This window comes from Chelonoidis abingdonii, chromosome 7 (genome assembly GCF_003597395.2).
Source record: "Chelonoidis abingdonii isolate Lonesome George chromosome 7, CheloAbing_2.0, whole genome shotgun sequence".
Classification (NCBI taxonomy): domain Eukaryota; kingdom Metazoa; phylum Chordata; order Testudines; family Testudinidae; genus Chelonoidis; species Chelonoidis abingdonii.
In genome coordinates this window covers 92,407,757-92,426,923 of record NC_133775.1, presented here as the reverse complement: position 1 = coordinate 92,426,923, position 19,167 = coordinate 92,407,757, and the positions used below count along the sequence as shown (strand labels likewise).

General features: G+C 42.8%; 1 protein-coding gene across 1 annotated transcript in view; it reads right to left on the bottom strand.

Annotated features, from left to right (window-relative positions):
- The window catches only part of JAKMIP2 (janus kinase and microtubule interacting protein 2), a 110,242-nt gene extending 95,431 nt beyond the window's left edge, over positions 1-14,811 (bottom strand). The window contains exon 1 of the mRNA XM_032801486.2: positions 14,673-14,811. The gene's annotated coding sequence lies outside the window, so the exon portion shown is untranslated. The remainder of the gene's footprint in view (positions 1-14,672) is intronic.
- Between the last annotated feature and the right edge of the window lie 4,356 nt (positions 14,812-19,167).

Sequence of the window (19,167 nt, the reverse complement as noted above, 5' to 3'; positions counted from 1 at the left end):
TACAGAATTCAGGGGTGCTACTCAAATCTACACCATCAAAAACTTTGGCCCTACACATTATATAAATCCCCACCTCAGATTTATGGTTATATATTCATTTGGGCTCTAAGTACTATTTATATAAAATAAACACCTCCCCGGTGTATAATATTCCACTAGTAACAGAAAGGTTCTTCTTGGAACCAATGCCTCAAATACAAATATATCATGAAGGCAATGGGGTTCTATCTGGAACTCTGGAAAACTGGTGGCCAGAAGTGTTACATTCATGGACGTTGGTGAGCTTATTTTCGTTGGTCCATATGTCCGGAGTTTCAATTTGATTGTCAGGTTTGAATGAACCGACAGTCTAAAGCAAAACTCAGTCTAAACTGCCAAATCTCACCTGGATTTGCTTTCAACCTCTAGGTACTACACCCCGCTGCACATGTGCTCTGCCTTATAATGTTTGCCTTTAATAGTGCCTTTAGCCTGTCAGAACATTGGGACAAAGAACTATTAACTGGTTTGGTATTGATCTTTCACCATAAAATGTGATAAAGTGATTAATGGATATAATGAATAAAACCACAGTCTTTCATAATTTCAGCGTGAAGCCATAAATCAGTCCCCTGAGGTCACTCCAGAATCAGCCCAATGTCACTCTAAAAATCTGCAAACATTTTGGCAAATCTGTTCTGCATTTTGATTTTGACAGGGAATTAAAAGAGATTATACCCAGAACCCGGCAAATTATATGAGTTTACAGGTTACATACTTTTTAATCACCTAATGCAGAAATACAGATCTTCAGTACGTATATCTTCACAACCTCTCACTCCAACACGCAAAATCTTAATTAGCCTCAGTTTCGGGTTATTAATTATTGTTATTGCAACGGTTCTTTGCTTGATATGCTTTAATGTTCTTTCAAATTCACAACTTCCTGTAGTTTAATTTCTTACTAAATTCATGGCTCAGTTTAAAGAAGACAGTTTCAAATACAAATTCTCTGCCACAGACCTACTACACATGCCAAGATTACCATTGGCTCCTGCACTAAAATTTGAACACAAAATTTCCGAGTTGCTTCTAGCTTCATGGAAACTGTCAAAAGAGGGCAGAGGCATTATTGTTACTAGCAGCAACTCAGTAAGGATCTGTTAAACCAACACTCTAGTATTCTCTGGGGATAAACCAGAAGTCAAAATGTTATCTGCATCTTTTCAGAGGGCATATTGGACACAGATCCCTTCCTCCACCCGGCAGTTACAGTAGCATTAGATACATTGAGAAGAGGACTACAGTCATTCAACATATAGAAATGTGAATTAGTTACAAAAAGGGAAATAAAAAGTTTCCAGACTCCATGTGTGAAATCACATTGGGCCAGATTTTCAATGGGAGTTAGGCACAGTTGCTTAGGTACGACTGAAAAGCCCAGGAGATGCCTATCTGCATCTTTAGGCACCTAGATAACTTTGAAAAGCTATCCCTTCCCTTCTCTGGCCCAGATTCCTCATGTGTGTAATAGAAGCACATGTTCCTCTTTACAGAGTATTTAGATGCTTGCTTAGTTGACGTGCTGTTCCAGTTTGAAATATGACTATAACAATGGCATAGTAAGGCTCCATTGTTTTTTTGTCTCTCATTGACTATATGTTAAGTGTGCTCACCTTACAAATGAAGGCAGGTTTTTTAACTGCCAGCCCTGCAAACCCAACCTAGGCATTGAGAGTCAAGCTAGTGTTTGGATAGTGGATTTGCTCTTAAGAAGCAATCCCTTTCCTGCATCCCTTTCTCACATACATAATCCTTGTTTGGGTCAGCAGTCCCATTGACCTCACTGGAAATATTTACCAAGGCTTGTGGTGGATTCTCCATCACTGGCCGTTTTGAAATCACAATTGGATTTTTTTCCCCTAAAAGAGAGGCTCTGTTTCAAACAGGAATGATTTCAGGGAAGTTCTGTGGCCTGTGTTATGCAGGAGATCAGCCTAGATGATCACAGTGGTCACTTCTGGCCTTAGAATCTATTCGTCTAACTCACTATGACTCCTGTCATGGGTAAGGTTTGCAAGATTGGCCCCCGAATCCCTTTTTATAGTTGAACCACATCTTGTTTTTCAACCTCTTTGACTCAAAGGTGTTATAGAAGCATGCGAGTAATTGTTAGGATAACCCCAGATAAGACAGGATGTTGGCTGGAACTTCTCCATTGCTGCGGAACAAAAACGAAAGGAAAAAATATATTCCAGCTTTTTGTAATAAAAAAATGACAGTCCTGCTTACCTCTACCCAGTGTTATAAGTCAGTTTCATTAGAACTAAAATACACAGTAAAAATGTAGTCATCACACTGAGGTTCTTTAGCGTTAATGGGACTAATCTAACCAACCACCAAGAGAGCTTAGTGCTGCTACAGCAGAGCCCATCCATCTTGTGGCAAGTTTATTGATTTGCCTTCCTCAGTGGTTCACAGGCATCAAGTAAACATTGATTAGTTTATTTTATAAAGCATTTTGGAGAATACTTGCAAATTTTTTAGGTTAATCTTTCTAAAATTCTCCAATGAAGGCCCGGTTTGTCCAGCCGAGATTAGGACAGGAAGAGGACTCTCATGTGGTCCTCCCTGTTTCTGGGGGGTGGGCTGATGGAGGAGGAGTGGTCAGGGTGTGGGTGGGACCAGGTGGATGCACATCACCCTCATTTTGGGCCTGTGGAAATGTGTTAAAAAAGAACTAAAGGTGCTGACTGTATTATCCACCCTGTGTAGCTTCCGGTGGAGATCCTGGGAGGCAGCAGAAACCAGAGAAGTCTCTGGAGCTATGTTGTCAGGAAGGTGGTGGTGGTGGGTTACTGGGGGCCATAGTCATGATGGAGGCACAGAAAACTCATGAATGTGGCCCTGGCATCCTATGGATCTCCTGGGACCACCAAGTTTATGGACAACCTTGATGACAGGGCAACCTTCTTCTAGAGAATCTTTGGGGTGATTTTCTCCTCAACCGTTTCCTCCCATGGGTTTTACCATGGGACTGGATGATCTGGTAGACGTCATTCCAGTCACCCATCTGACATCACCCTGGCCTGGAAAATGTGGGGGCCACCATCTGGAATGTCACAAACATGGCAAAAATACAGCAATTAGATTCAAGAAGAGTGATTTCTATGCAAATGAGAAGCCGTGCTGGCTTAGAAATCACTCTGTCTTGCATAACTCCTGTTGAAGGTGCATTCTTAGCTTATCAAGACACTGTACTTGGGAAGACACTTGAACTTAATTGGGGTGTTCTTGACATTAGGGTTCCACATATTTCTCTCTTGTGTGCCAAACTCTAGTGACAGCACTGTTGCATGCAAAAGGGACTTTCTGCTCCTGGATCTTCCCCTTCCCTGCTGTCTATCCCTAGACTCTAAAAAGTGCTTCATATAGAGAGAGGTGGAAAGCTAGGAGTACGCTGGGGAGAGGGCTGTGGGGATGTACATTATTCACAGCCCTGCACTCAGCAGAACGGCTGTAGAAAAGTTAATACAGCCAGAGTATGTTCCTGCAAAGGCTGCTCTGTGCTGTAGCATCCCCATAAATAGGGTTTTCAAGGGCAAGTAAGAACTGGGTCAGATTCTGAGGGGGCCCAGAACTAATGTGGAGGACTCTGTATGGACAGCCAAAGGGATTCACTAGATCTGTGGTATGTAACCCTGGTTTCATCCATGGGGAAGGGGGAACAAGCCCCATATCCCTTTTGAAAAGATGCAGTGGAATCTCCACAAAAGTGACATCATGGAGTTTTCTGGTCCGTATGTGGAGTGCACTTTGGCCCAATGGTCATTTATTACTATATCATATAGCCAGGAGTGGCGCCAGGGTTTCTGGCGCCCTAGGCAGAATTCAGGGAGTGGCATTTTGTGCACTCCCCAAGGGGCGCGTGAGAGCTTCCGGTTCCACTCCCATCGCGCCGCCGAAGAAAGACCCTCCGCCGAAATGCCGCAGGCGAGAGCAGCAGTCACTGAGCTGCTCAATTGCCTGCCACTGCTTTCCGCGGCACGTCAGCAGAAGGTCCTTCTTCGGCGGCGTGACGGAAGTGGAACCGGAAGCTCCCGTGCGCCCTGTGGGGAGTGCACAAAATGCCGCCCCACTGAATCCTGGCGCCCTAGGTGACCGCCTAAGGTCACCTAATGGAAGTGCCAGCCCTGCATATAGCGCCTGTCAACAGGTGTCTTTCCCAACTTGCTTTAAAGCAAACACGCACATTGCCAAGTCACTGACTTAACCCCTTCCTAGGTTCTGACTTTATTAATGAAGACACAAACAAAATGACAACAGAACTAACGTTCAGCTCAAGCCTTAGTGGGCGTGTACACTCTTACTTTGACTACATCTGATTTTGATAGATGTGCTATGGTAGGAATAGCCTAACATTGGGTTTCATAAATAGTATGGAGGGCCGGCCCCCACCTCCTATCTACCCGCCCCAGGACTCCTGCCCCATCCAACCTCCCTGTTCCCTGATGACCCCCCCGGGACCCCTGCCCCATCCACACACCCCTGTCCCCTGACAGTCCCCAAGCCACACCATCCCATCCAATCCCTCTTCTCATTTCTGAGAGCCCCCTGGGACCCCTGCCCCTATTCAACTCCCAGTTCCTCCCCCGACCACCTCGACCCCTATCCACACCCCTGCCCACTACCCCAAACTCCCCTGCCTTCTAGCCAACCCCCACTGCTCTCTACCCCCTTATTGCACTGCCTGGAGCACTGGGTGGCTGGCAGTGCTACAGCCATGCCACCCGGCTGGAGCCAGGCCACGCCGCCGCCACCGCCACACCACCCAGAGGATTGTGCCGGCGGCGGAGTGAACTGAGGCCGCGGAGGATGGGAAACAGTGAGGGAAGAGCCGGAGGCGAGCCTCCCAGGCCAAGAGCTCAGGGGCTGGGCAGGACAGTCCCACAGGCCAGATGTGGCCCACAGGCTGTAGTTTGCCCATCTCTGGCCTAATGTGACAGAATCACTGTGAACACTGGAAGGAACAGATTCACTAGAAACGGTCAAATTATATGTTGTGAACGCATTTATTGGATTCGGTCTTTTTTTCTGTTCTTGAATTGCTGTGATTTTTACTTATTGATTTGTTATTTAATTGTTTAGGGAATACTTTTTTCAAACACCCTACAGACAGCTCACAGAAAAAGACCTCTACCAAATATTTGATAGTAGGGAGTCTTTACTCAACTAAGGGACTTGTACACTTTCATTGTCCAACCAGAGAAAAATTCAGTGCCACATTATGCCACCCTTACTCTCAATTGCACTGATCTGGTGAGTAAGACCAGCACAATTTGGATGTCAACGAATAAATAAATAAATAATATAAAGTGGTACATGAAGTGGTTTTACAAATCATTTATCCTTAACAGCATGTGGCATTATTTACAAAATAGGTAAAGACAAGTAGATGATTGCAATATATGATTTGTGTTAGTCTTCAAGAGCAGCTTATGAACAGATTACAGGTCAAATGCTCAGTTGGCATAAATCAGCATAGCTATGGAACAACACTTATTTACCCCCACTGAGAATCTGGTCTATACATGTCATGACAAAGCATCTAAAATCAGATTTTAAAAAGACAAAGGTTGTATGTGCCCCAAATTTTTCTTGCTAGCTGCATCAGCAGCAAGAAGCAGGGAGGGATAGCTCAGTGATTTGAGCATTGGCCTGTTAAACCCAGCATTGTGAGTTCATGCCTTGAGGGGGCCATTTAGGGATCTAGGGCAAAAATCTGTTTGGGGATTAGTCTCCCTTTGAGCAGGGGGCTGGACTAGATGATCTTCTGAGGTTCCTTCCAACCCTGATATTCTGTGATTCCCTTCTCCCACATATCTACAGAAGAATTTAAATAGGAACAAAGCTTATGTACCTCAGTCTATACCAATATCCAAAGAAGATCTTTACACCTTCATTTTGTTCCCCGTAGTAATACAGGCCACCTCACAGATGCTGACCATATATTCCAAGACAGAGGCAACATGTAGGTCATGCTGTAACCTACAAAAAATATATGAAACTATTCAAAAGGGAACTGCTCACAGAGAAGCCAATGAAAGTGGCACGAATGTCACTGGGTCAGTAAAGCTAACCAGTAAAACTGGATGGGTGTCTACTTATTATTCAATTGCACCAGTGAAGTGCTTATTAGCTATTCTTTTAAATGAAATTGTACGGTTAAAGAGTTTTCCAGCTTAACTAATGAATGCAATCACTCTTTTAGCTATAAATTGCTGAACACTGCCTGCAAATTTAGCTGTCCCTACATTTAAAATCAGTATACAAATAATTTTACACTGAGGCTTTTATTATTTAGTGGAATTCTATATTTTCTCGTATTAAAAAAGGAATCATGAAAAATACGGCAGATTTTACTGACTGATCATGCGAAAATAACAATTCAGTTTGTCTCTGATCAATGCCAGAGGCAGAGAACATCAGTACAACAACAGTTCAAATATAAGCTGAGTGGCTTATCTACGCGTGACGTAGAAGTATGGTAACCTAGGAACAAAAAATATGTTCCTAGATCAGAGAAATAATAGACTGATAGCAGACAATTAGTTTCCTAGGTTCTTATATGGCCCTCTTCACTCTAAAACAAATACATGCATAACAATAATAAAATAAAGTAATGATTATAATAATAATAATTTCTACCTAACACCTGTGATCCTAGGACCTCCAAGGATTTTACAAATAATAATTAAGACTTACAGAGATGAATCTGGGAAGTAATATTATATCCATTTTAAAGAAAAGTAATTAAGTGAATTTTAGCAAATCAGTGGCAGAGTAGGGATGAAAACAAGGAATCCTGTCTCTCAGTATTATTGCTTAATGCTAATTAATACCAACAGTATTAGTTCAGAACATGGATCCAATACGTTCCATGCACAAAGCATTCGGTTGTAGCCTGGTATTAAATTATTTATTTTACTGTCTTGCAATTTTATTTATGCATTCTTATTACTCTGCACCATAGTGGCTTTCGCCCTCCTTTCTTACATGTGAGGCTCGATTCTGCAACTTTTGCTCGTATGAGTAGTTTTTACCTCACCTTAATACTACCAGAAAAGCTCTCCCAACATTTGTGGGGTTTGATTCAGCATATTTTTATCCAAATCTTTAGGCTTGACTTTGCTCTCAACCCAGTGTAAACCAGGCATAAGTCCATTGCAATGAATGGAGTTACACTACAGTAAAGCTGAGGCAAGTCAGAAAAGAAGCCTGCCTCCCTTATGTCAGAAAAATGCGACTTTAAGTGAAACGATGTTAAGTGATTCCAATTTCCCCATAAGAATTAATGTAAATGAGGGGGTTAGGTTCCAGGGAAATTTTTTTCAACCAAACAAAAAACTATATTATATATATATATATACACTATATTATAAATATAAATATATATATACACTATATTATAAATATATAGACACAAACAGTATAAGTTTTAAACAAACAATTTAATACTAGTACACGGTGATGATGATAATTGTGAAGCTTGGTTGAGGTGGAGGAGTCAGAGGGTGGGATATTTCCCAGGGAATGCCTTACTGCTAATGAACTAGTAATTGACTGAGCCCTCAAGGGTTAACTCTCAGAACACTCTACAAAGCAGCAGGAAAGGAGGGAGGGCAGACAGAAACACACACCCTGTGTGTGAGAGAAAAAAATGCACATTTCCCCTTTAAGTAGCTGACCCCAGGCTTAAGTACACTGCCTTGTTAACTAAATCAGCTTGTTGAGACCTGAGACCCACGGCTACTGCCTAGAAACTCCCTCCATCATAGTGTGTCCCCCCCTGCTCTATGGAAGATGGGGTAAGCGGGGTGCAGGAGCAGGAGGAGGGTAGGGGGTGGACACCCTAACATTAGCCTCTTCTACCCCCTCCCCCAGTACAGCAAGCAAGAGTCTCTGGGAGCTGCTTCAAGGCAGAGGGCAGAAGCAGCACATGGCAAGGGGGAGGGATAGCTGCTGCACAGGGAACTTAGGGGAGTGGAGAGCTGATAGAAGGAGCTGATAGGGGGCTGCTGGTCCATCCTGGTTCCAACCACCCACCAGCTAGCTGCAATGTGCTGCTCTTCCTGCAAGCAGTGGACAAAACAGGAGGCTTCCAAACAAGGTTAGAAGGGAGCATTTCACAATTTTAAAAGAGCACGTTCCCTAATTGATCAGGAAATTAACGTCAAAACAACTTTAACTGGGACAACTTTAAGTGAGAAGTTCCTGTATTTGGTAAAAAAGAGGAAATTATCATTTGCATTCTCAAGCTACTTAGCTTTCATCTCTTCAATTTTGCTCTTTATTGTACAAAAGAACTCTTACTGTACTGAACACTTATGAAGGAGACATGTACCACATGTCTCACTGAAATAACAATTAACATATCTTTTATGTTAATCTCTTTTGGCCCTATGATCCCTGTCAATTGCATGTTGTGACTGGTAGTAAATAAAAATGAAGTCAATCAATAAAATGAATGCTAATATAGAAAATTATAATTAAAAGTAGGATGAGGGCATTGCAATGAAAGTGTAATATGGGTATTTGCTTTTCATTTGGGTGCAAATATTTTATGATGCCAATTTAGATTAGATTCTACAAGATGGACACTTACTTAAAATGTTTAGTTTTTCTGTGACTCCTCCTGCTCTCTCATCTTGCTGGCTATTCACAGCTGAACTCCAGCAAGTCAAGACCATGTGAGAGGAGAGGGCATAATATTTAGTTCCGCCATAGATAAATTATAAAACATAACATAAGAACATAAGAATGGCTGTACTGGGTCAGACCAAAGGTCCATCTAGCCCAGTATGTTGTCTACCGACAGAGGCCAATGCCCCAGAGGGAGTGAACCTAACAGGTAATGATCCAATGATCTCTCTCCTGCCATCCATCTCCACCCTCTGACAAATAGAGGCTAGGAACACCATTCCTTACCCATCCTTGCTAATAGCCATTAATGGACTTAATCTCCATGAATTTATTCACAATCTCCTGAGGCAAGGAGTACCACAAGTTGACTGTGCGCTGTGTGAAGAAGAACTTCCTTTTATTTGTTTTAAACCTGCTGCCCATTAAAAGCATGTGCTAAAACTGTTTGTAAATAACATATGGGGTTATTGTGGCAGGTAAACAGGACAGCCACCAACATACCAAGGCAAGGTACTACCAGTAGGTATTGGTGAGACCTCATCTGGAATATTGTGTGCAATTCTGGTCTTGCATGGTTAAGAAAGATGAATTCAAACTGGAACAGGTGCAGAAAAGGGTTCCTAGGAGGATCGGAGGAATGGAAAATGTACCTTAAGGGATGGGATCTCAAGGAGCTTGGCATGTTTAGCCTAACCAAACAAAGGCTGAGGGGAGATATGATTGCTCTCTATCAATACATCAGAGGGACACGTCCCAGGGAGGGAGAGGAGTTTATACAAGTTAAATGCCAATGCTGACACAAGAACACTGAAATTAGAAGAAGGTTTCTAATCATTGGAGGAGTGAAGTTCAGGAACAGCCTTCCAAGGAGAGCAGTGGGGGCAAAAAACCTAACTTGTTTGAAGACTAAGCGTGATAAGGTTTATGGAGGGGATGGTATGAGGAGATTGCCTACAGTGGCATGTGACCCATTTGGAACTACTAGTAGCAAGTGTCCCCAACAGCCAGAGATGACGCATTAGATGGGGAGGGTGCTGAGTTACAGAGAATTCTTTCCCAGGTATCTGCCTGGCGGGTCTTGCCCACAAACTCAGGGTTCAACTGATCACCATATTAGGGTTGGGAAGGAATTTTCCCCTGGTCAGATTGGTAGGTTTTTCACCTTCCTCTGCAGCATTGGTCACTTACTGGTTTAAAATAGAATAAATGGTGGATTCTCTGTAACTTGAAGTATTTAAATAATTATTTGAGGACTTCAGAAAGTCAGCCAGAGGTTATGGGTCTATTACAGGAGGGCATGGGTGATGCCTGCGATGTGCAAGAGGTCAGACTAAATGAGCAAGATGGTCCCTTCTGGCCTTAAAGGCTCTGAGTCTATGAGATAGGACTGGCGACATCCAAAGCTAACAAGCAGGAGCTCCTACAACTTGAAGCAAAGAGCAAAGTCTCATTAACTGTGACTGTAACAGACTCATGTCCTCTATGGATCAAGCACAGTGGCGGACTTTTAGCACAAGCTCACCAGTGGGTTACATAGACTAGAGCCAAGTAGTTGAGGAAATGCAAAAGATGCACTGACCCAATGGAACTCCAGGAATTTGTTCACTGCATGAAAAAGACTCTCTGTCTCTGGGAGCACCAGGGCATCCATCGCTACATTTGCTAGTGAGTTCCCAGCAGGCGCATATCCCTATCCTCTTCCTGTGTCTCTGAGGGGGCCAGCATTTATATGCCAGATTCTTCAGTGGTGTCTTGTACAATAATATCCCCAACATGCTAGGATCCAATCTCAACACACTTTACGATAAAACATATTGAAATGATTGTGATGTCACAAAGGGGCCATATTCTGTTTCCAGGAACAAAGTCTGAGTAAAGGGACTTTTTCCAAGGCATCTACCTGCATGATGAGTGTTTCCCCTTAACACACAAGGGACCAGTAGAACCTGGGATGTGACTGCTACTAACATGTAGATGCAACCCACTGAGATGTGAATTTGTGTCTTCCCTGTTCCCAGGTCGTACTTTCTCCATATGCCTGGCCTGCCCACATTCCACTTTCACAGCCGGGACTGGCAGAATTCCCATACATAGTATTTCTGCCTGGGTCTCATTGCAGCAGAAACATGAGATTTGAATTACAATTGGAGCCTTGAAAGCTAACGAAGAAAGGCCAAGATTTGTTTCAATGTTTATACAAGACAATGGTTGTGGGTTCAGATTATTCTGTTCCTTTGACAACCGTATTAATCATTTCGGAATCAAGAGCAAATCTGGTCTTGCCTGCAAAGCTCTGTGACTGAGGTCCCATGTGCAAGGCCATGATTCACTGTGTCCTTCCCTCCTCCTCCTGCCAGTTGGGAGATGGGGTTGTGAGGGTCAAGTCCAAGAATCCCGTGAGGAGAACAAGAAATGTGTCAAGAACTACTGTGTTTGGGGAGGGATTATGGGAAGCAGTAGCTCCAGGGTGACTGTAAAGATGGAGATATCCTGATTCTCAAGTTATCCCCACAGTCAGCCTGAAGCCACTAGTACTCCACACCAGGTGACACTGGAATGTATGCAGTAAACATAGCATTAGCATTTCATCCTGTTCCTGGGGTTCCCATTGTTTGCAGGCCCTCTGCAGATGCAGGTTTGGCAGCATTGTTCAAATTGTACATGCAGTTTCACCTGGTTCACCTGCTAGACTGCAGCATTCCCCTAGGTGAGCTAAGCAGAGTCAGTTTATGAATCATCCTCCAAAATTACAAGTTTATGGGTTCCCCTTAATAGCATGCTCTGGACATATCACTCCACACTCAGTGTGTCACGGGAAGAATAATTTTCCACATACTAGCCCCTGCTAGGGAGATTATCTTCAAGCAAATCAAACTAGATTCAAATCAAAATAAATTGATTGTTTTACCAACCCCCATGTCAGTATGTAAAACAACCAGTGAATACACAAGCTCTGTAACAGTTAGCACTTTTCTGTGTTCAATCACTCTGTACACATTAGCTGATTAGTCCTCACAGCAGTTCTCCCAGTAAATTTGTCATTGTTATGTGCCCATTTCACAGGCAGCAGACTTTATGAGATGTCCAAAGCCACAGATGGAGTTGGTGTCAGTTCAGGGATTAGAACGTCCTTCCTTACTAATTTCTATGCTTAAACCACTGGACCACATTGGTCCACTAATAGGCTTGATTCTGCTCTCATTTACACTGATGTAAATCAGGAGTGACTCTATTATACTGGGAGTGAAACTAGTGTGAGATCACAATTAGATCCACTGACTTCATTAGAGTTACACCTGATTTAAACCAGCGTTAGCAGGATCCGAATCTAGCCCATTCTCTTTTTATGGTAAGAGGAGTGCTTTTATATATTTGTAAACTGTGATATTAATTGGCACATAACAGGATAAAAGGAAAAGAATGGGTAATAGAACCCAAAACCTGAAAATGACTCTGGCATCATTCTGTCAGTAGAGTTACACAATGTTTCTCTGACTTGAATACCAAGTCAGGTCAGTTATCCTTTGTAATAACAATGGAGAAATTATGCATCCACTTTCCAGCTGCATTAAAGTTTTGATAATAATAAAAGGTCAAGATGGTCCCACTGTGCATTTATAAATGATAACAGCCTGTTGTTTGTTACGCACAACCACATTCTAGTGCTGCACCTGTGTTATCTTCCCATTAAGTAGAGGCTGAAACAAAAGACAGTAGGGTGACAGAAGACCTGTGTTTAAAAGCTTACTGAGCTAGAAATAACCACTGGAAACAGAAGGAAAATATGATCAGAGGACACTGAAAGATGCTGGGGCAAATTCAGCCCAAGGCAGTTACCTATTGTTTGTATTGTAATAGCACCTAGAGATCCCAGTTAGGGCTGTGGTGGGCACTGCACAAACAAGTGGACAAATTCAACTCCAAAGCCAGGGCCAGCCTCAACCAGTGTAGGCCCTGCCAGAATGGCCGAGCCAGCAAGTCCAACAGGAGGGAGGTTACAGGGATGGAGAGCTCCAGAGGATCCACTTATAGGTGGTGGAGTTCCAAAGGTCAACGAGGCTGTCCTAGGAAAGGGCATGACCAGATGCACCGAGTCAGCAACTCCTCTTAGCCACCTCTGCTGGGAAGACTTCCACAAATTTCCTGACAGAGATGAAGTTGTCTGTTCCCATTGGAAACTCTTCCTGCTCTCCCCTGAGGGTGAACCTCCCAGAAGTACAGACTCACCCCTTTTGAAAATGGGATTGATTCTGGGTGCAACGTCCATTCACTTAATTGCACTTGCTTGTGCCAGGGCTGAAGTTAGTCCCCAAATCCATTTATATGAGACTCACTTTTTAGGCCCGCTGCAAATCACTGCAAGCTACGTTATTACACCTCTACCTCGATATAACGCTGCCCTTGGGGCTAAAAAATCTTACCGCATTATAGGTGAAACCGTGTTATACAGAACTTGCTTTGATCCACCAGAGTGTGCAGCCTCATCCCCCCAGAGCACTGCTTTACCACATTATAACTGAATTCGTGTTATATTGGTTCGCGTTATATTGAGATAGAGATGTATATACATATGAGTTCACCCACACCATGTATAAGCCTATTGAAGTCAATGGAATTACTATAGATTTATACCAGCATAACAGGAATCAGAATTTGGGCAGGCATGTAAATCATGTCAACATTTAGAGCACAGCTGATTTTGGTTTGGCATTTGTACACTGGTGTAATGAACACAGAACAGCAGGCCTGAACAATGGGAATTTCGCCTGAGCCAGGATTGAAGGATCAAATCCAGTATTACTGGGCAAAATGGACCCCACATGACACTGACATGCTTCCCAGAGTTCAAGCTGTGCATGGAGTGTACATCAAGGCAGAATCTGGTGCAATGAATGCAGGGCGTTTAGAAAGGAGAATCTGACCTTTCCTGGTACAATGGTGCATGGGACACTTCTGAGTGAAAACCCACAGGTTTAAAAATATGGTTTGACATTTTTTCTCCTAAGATTTTAATTTAAACTTTTAATATCTATACCTAGAGCTATCTATGCATCCATCCCCTGGCCATAAGGTATATGTTCAGTATCTTACATCCATTTATATTAATAGAAACAAATGAAGACAGGCACAAATTAGTATTTAGTGCCATAAAACAGACCAAATGAATGATATAGGTCTATCCTAAGTACCATAATGAAACCAAGGGACAATAATTCAGTAACTGAAGAATAAATCATACACCACCCCAACTGGAATGTTTCTTCAGTTACTGGCAGTGAAACAACACATATATTGTACATACAAAGACATGCAGCTCAATGTGTGAGTATATTTACACAGCCCCCCTTCCACAAAAACAAGATCTATATAGAAACATTTTAAAAAAGACAGTCTCAAAATGAAACCTCACACAAAGTCACAGAAAAACAAAATAGGTAAATCTGTGCTGCAAACAAATTAACCAGAGTGGCTCCTTCTATGCTGCTCTTGGTTTAGCTGCACTTACTACACCAAATGCTATTTCACTAAGGCCCAACCCCAGTATCTGTGAGTTACTGAGGATCAAACTAAGCCCTTTGAAAAAATACCTTCCTTTTTCTGATTAACAACCATCTTCAGTGCAGCCCATTTTGTAAAAGCAAAGGAAAGAAGATGACAAATAAAAAAAGGGAGGGGGTGTGTTTAGAGCATGAGGTTAGCTAAGATGAATTCCTGGAACATTGTTTTACTCAAACTGCTCCTAATCATCCCACCTTCTCCTCTCTCCATCTTTCTATATCTCCAGCTCTCTCACTCCATCCCTCCCATCTCTCCCTCTCTCCAGCCCCCATGCCCTCTCTAATAGCTCAGATGAAAGTCATTGTTTCACAAACATCACGAAGATACTCAGAACAACCAGATCAGAAAATACATCATCAGCGTGAGAATAATGACCCTCCGTCACATTAATGTATAACAGAAATAAAGGCAGTGCTGGCTCTGCTGCTCACCATGTCGAAACCAGGAGAAGATGCTGAAAGGCGAGGGATGTGCAAGCTGAATCCATTTTCCGTTACTGAGGCTGCTTCAGAGCCCAACATCAGCAGCAGCTGGGATTCCCTCCCCCCTTTCTCTGCTTGGTGATGCTGAGGATGTAAACCACCCGCCCACCCAGAGCAGCAGCAGCACTAGCCAGCCACCTCCCTCCTAGGAGGAGGCGGGTGATGAGCTCACTGAGCGAGAACCTGGATTGCAGAAGGCACTGCTGCCTCCTCCTCCCTCCACTGCTGCAGCACTGAGCTCTCTCTAGGCTCCATGGCAACAGCCATAAAAGATGGAGGGAAAGGGAGGAGATGGGGGAGGGAAGAGCAGGGAGAGACTGAGGCTTATTCCCAGAAGCTGCTTCACCCAAGGGAGAACCACTTCAGTGGCCATTACAGCTAATCAAAAGGGTTGATGCTTGCCCTGGGCTAAGCAGGGCCCCCTATAGACACTAAAGGTCCCATTTCGGAGAGCTTCCTTAGCTGAGTCTGTGGGGTTAGGTGTGTGCATGTCAAGGGCATGAATCCCACACATCAAGAGGGAACAGCGGGTATTTGCCTGCCCACAACAAGCTGTTCTGCACTGGGAAATGCAGGCAATGAGGGTGCAGTGGAGGAGGCCAGCGGGAAAACGCAGCCTTGCAAAGGTCAAATGGAAGGACATGAAAAGTAGTGAGGAGCTGGCAATTTCATTAAGCAGATGAACAGAGACACAGCTATTGAAACATACATAGCGAGAGACAACCTGTAAGACATCTAGTGTAACAAAGTCAGGCTGGACAGCTGCAAGAAGGTCCTCATAGTGTCTCCCAGGAAGTGGGTGGGCACAAGACCACCCACCGCTAAAGGACCCTCCCCCAGCCTGTGGGGAGGATCCACAAGGTCCAGGAACTCAAATAATTATGAGGGACAACCAAAAACGTAACAGGGGCAGGTGTGAAGGTCATAGGGTCAAACCAAGGGAACCTGAAGGGGACACCGAGTAGAGAACCCCGGACAGCACCCACTGCTCCTCGAAGGCGTCAAGGGAGCCAGCTCAGATGCTGCCCAGAGGAACTCTGCCCGGATACGTGAGCGAAGGCAGGATCAGAAATAGGCCCCACAATTGCAGGAAACCCCCTCAGCCAACCTCCTCTCCCTGGCAAAAGGCAGGCAGTCCCACATGCCACCTCCACGTCAGTAAAATCTGAAGTACTCCTGTATTCTACAGTGCGGGCCAAAAACTCTGTCATGTAAGGTGCAAAGTGGGGACCAGTACTACCGACTGCTGGATCTTATTTATAACTAAGGGTTTCTCAACAAAGACTTGTGGGTTTTCAACCAGGGATCACAACCCTCAATGCTATGGGGAGGGTTGCAAACAATTATCGGGGGTCCTGAGCACCCTACCCTTCTTTATTGCTGGGGGGGGGATCACGAACCAGGAAACTCTGAAAAACGCTATAGCACAGTATTCAATATGATTAGTCTCAGACACTGAGGTAAGAATTTAATAAGTGCAGTGTTTGGTGTCAGTACCAGATTACAGTATTTTTTGGAAAGGGATATTTGTGCATATGGGACTGGGATGAAGGGAGCAGGGCTCCCAGCTGCTGTATCAGGCCCTGGGATTCAGGGAGCTCACAGGTGGCTTAAAGGCAGTTTTTGCCCTCAGGCTTCCTGAAATGTCCTATATGTTCCTCAGCAACGACTGAGGATAAGGGTCAGGACCTTGTTGTGTCATGTACACTTGGAAATGTAGATGGATCAGGCAAAATCCAAATCTGGATTCAAACTTCCCCAAAGTTTATTTTTAAGGTTTTTCAGTTTTCAGCCCTATAGAGATAGAGGATTATTCAGATCTCCTGTGCGCTGCTCTTACATTGGTTTAACTCCATTCACTTCTGTGGTGGTATTCCTGATTTACACCCATCTAAGCAAGATTAGAGTCAGCTCTGGGAGCCAGCCAGCTATGAAGTTCAGATCTGGATCAGAACAACTCCAAACTTTGGGTGAGGAGAGCAGGTCAGATTCAAATCAGGATTTTTGTTCAGGAAAATCTCTCTTTATAAGTAGTGCAGTTTAGAATAAAACTAACCTATTACATTTGTTAGCAAAAAGCCTTGGAATTATACAGTATTTACTTGTACATCACCCTGCACAATGCCTAGTGGACTGCACAATAAAAATATACAATGTCCCAAGAAAACTTTTAGGAGAATAAATCACATCAGTTTAGCTTGTTGGTCCTTGACAATGTTTAATGGGGCCACACACTAAATGATGAGGATAAAAAGAAATAGCTACCCATTCAGTGAGCATCGTCCCACCCTGGGCACTGAATGAGGCAGAGATCCTATGGCAAAAGTAGTATGTGATCATGTAACTGTTTCATAAGAGATACATATAAAGGGATTAAATTAAGGTTGAACAGACAGCATTAATGCTGGCATTTCCTAATGTTAAGAGCTTGACTTTGCAACTTTAGCATTTTTTAATATAGTTTTTTGGGTGCAATATTTATTCAAGATCATATTCTGAACAGAGATTTTTTCTATGTTTTTTCTTTATTGACTACAGTGGTTGCTATTAAAAAGTGACTGTTTACTCAGGTACCATATTATAGTATCTAAAACACCATTAGCTGTTGCCTATTTTAAGCACAGACATATTTTACAGTAACTCAGATATCACCAAGGGGTGTCTGTTGGTAAAATACTGACTTTCTTATGGTGACCACTGAACTCTTACTATTCCAGGTCAATATCTACTTTTGAGCAACGGATTTTTTAACATATCATGTTATACAATATTCATTCATATACTGACTCTTGATACGTTTACAAGATGTTTTACTAAGAATTCACAGACAAATAAGAGACACAATTAATTAAACATTAAATCAAGAGTAAAGGAGTGAGCATTAATGTCCAGCATGTGGTGTTGTAATTCATCCATGAGCCAAGTGCATATTGATTGTTAAGCCCTAGCTGTAAACTAAAGAATCCTATAGCTAAAAGGACAGTGTCCAATTTCAGTGGAATTCAGAAATTAGTTCAATGGAATTATTCTGGATTTACACAGTAACAGAGTATATTTTGACCCAAGTACTATTGTTTGAACAAAAGGTCTTGAGTGTAAAAAGAAGTTGAGCTATAAAGACCCAGAGTAAATTTTCAAGGAGTCCCATAGCATGGAGTCCATATGGCTAAACTACTAAAACAGGGGTCGGCAACCTTTCAGAAGTGCTGTGCCGAGTCTTCATTTATTCACTCTAATTTAAGGTTTTGTGGGCCAGTAATACATTTTAACATTTTTAGAAGGTCTCTTTCTCTAAGTCTATAATATATAACTAAACTATTGTTGTATGTAAAGTAAATAAGGTATTTAAAATGTTTAAGAAGCTTCATTTAAAATTAAATTAAAATGCAGAGCCCCCCAGACCGGTGACCAGGACCTGGGCAGTGTGAGTGCCACTGAAAATCAGCTTGCGTGCTGCCTTTGGCACACAATAGGTTGCCTACCCCTGTACTAAAACATCAAATTTTGCTGTGGAAAAATAGGACACTGCCATACTTGAGGCCTGATTCTCCTCCTATTGAAGTCAAAGAAAAAACTTCCATTGACTACCTTGGGAATCAGATCAGAGACCATGACTGAAATCATGCAGCTGAAACTTGCATAATAAATTGCAAGTACATCTGGTGCACACAGTCAAAGAGATTTCTTTCATCCTGTTGTGGATTTTCAGGCCCAAGGTAACGTTTTGCAGGATAGAACTGCAATTTGCTTTTTAAAGAATTGTTACTTCTCTAAAGCAAGGGCTCATACTTCAGATTTTTACCTGAGAAACCAGGCTTTTGGTTATTGTATACATAGCACCCACTATTCATACTTCATAAAGTCATAATGGTAGGTATACATAGAATGGGGAAGTTTATTTACTTCAAACTGGTTCAAGGGAATCCAGGGCTAAATTCTGATTTCTTGTATAAAGGGCCTATAATTAGTTGGACAGTTCTGCAGCCTTGAGGGTAGAACGACTTCCACCAGAAAAACTTGTTGGGTAGAGTGGGTAGTGGCTTCTGTCTCTGTCTTTATGTATGTCTCACGGTCCACGTGGATCATTGCCAATAAATTCACTCCACTATGATCCTTCTTAGAACAGTCAGGATTTAGTGACAAATAAATCCTGGTGCAAAAAACCTGTGACTCAGAGGTCATAAAAAGTTACGTATCTAGCTGTTGGCAGTAACAAGCTAGCCAAGAGAAGAACAGCGTCTGCCACATTTACCAACATATAAATGAGAGCCAGAAAACCATATTCTACCCTGCCTTTTACCCATTAATAACACTTAGTATTTGCATGGAGCTTCACTTTAAAGCCTTTGTATAGATTAATTCACATTAACTAACAACTTTCATAGCAACCATGGGGTAAAATCCCAGAGGCTGTAGTTTTGAGCAAAACCTTTTCTCCAGGAAT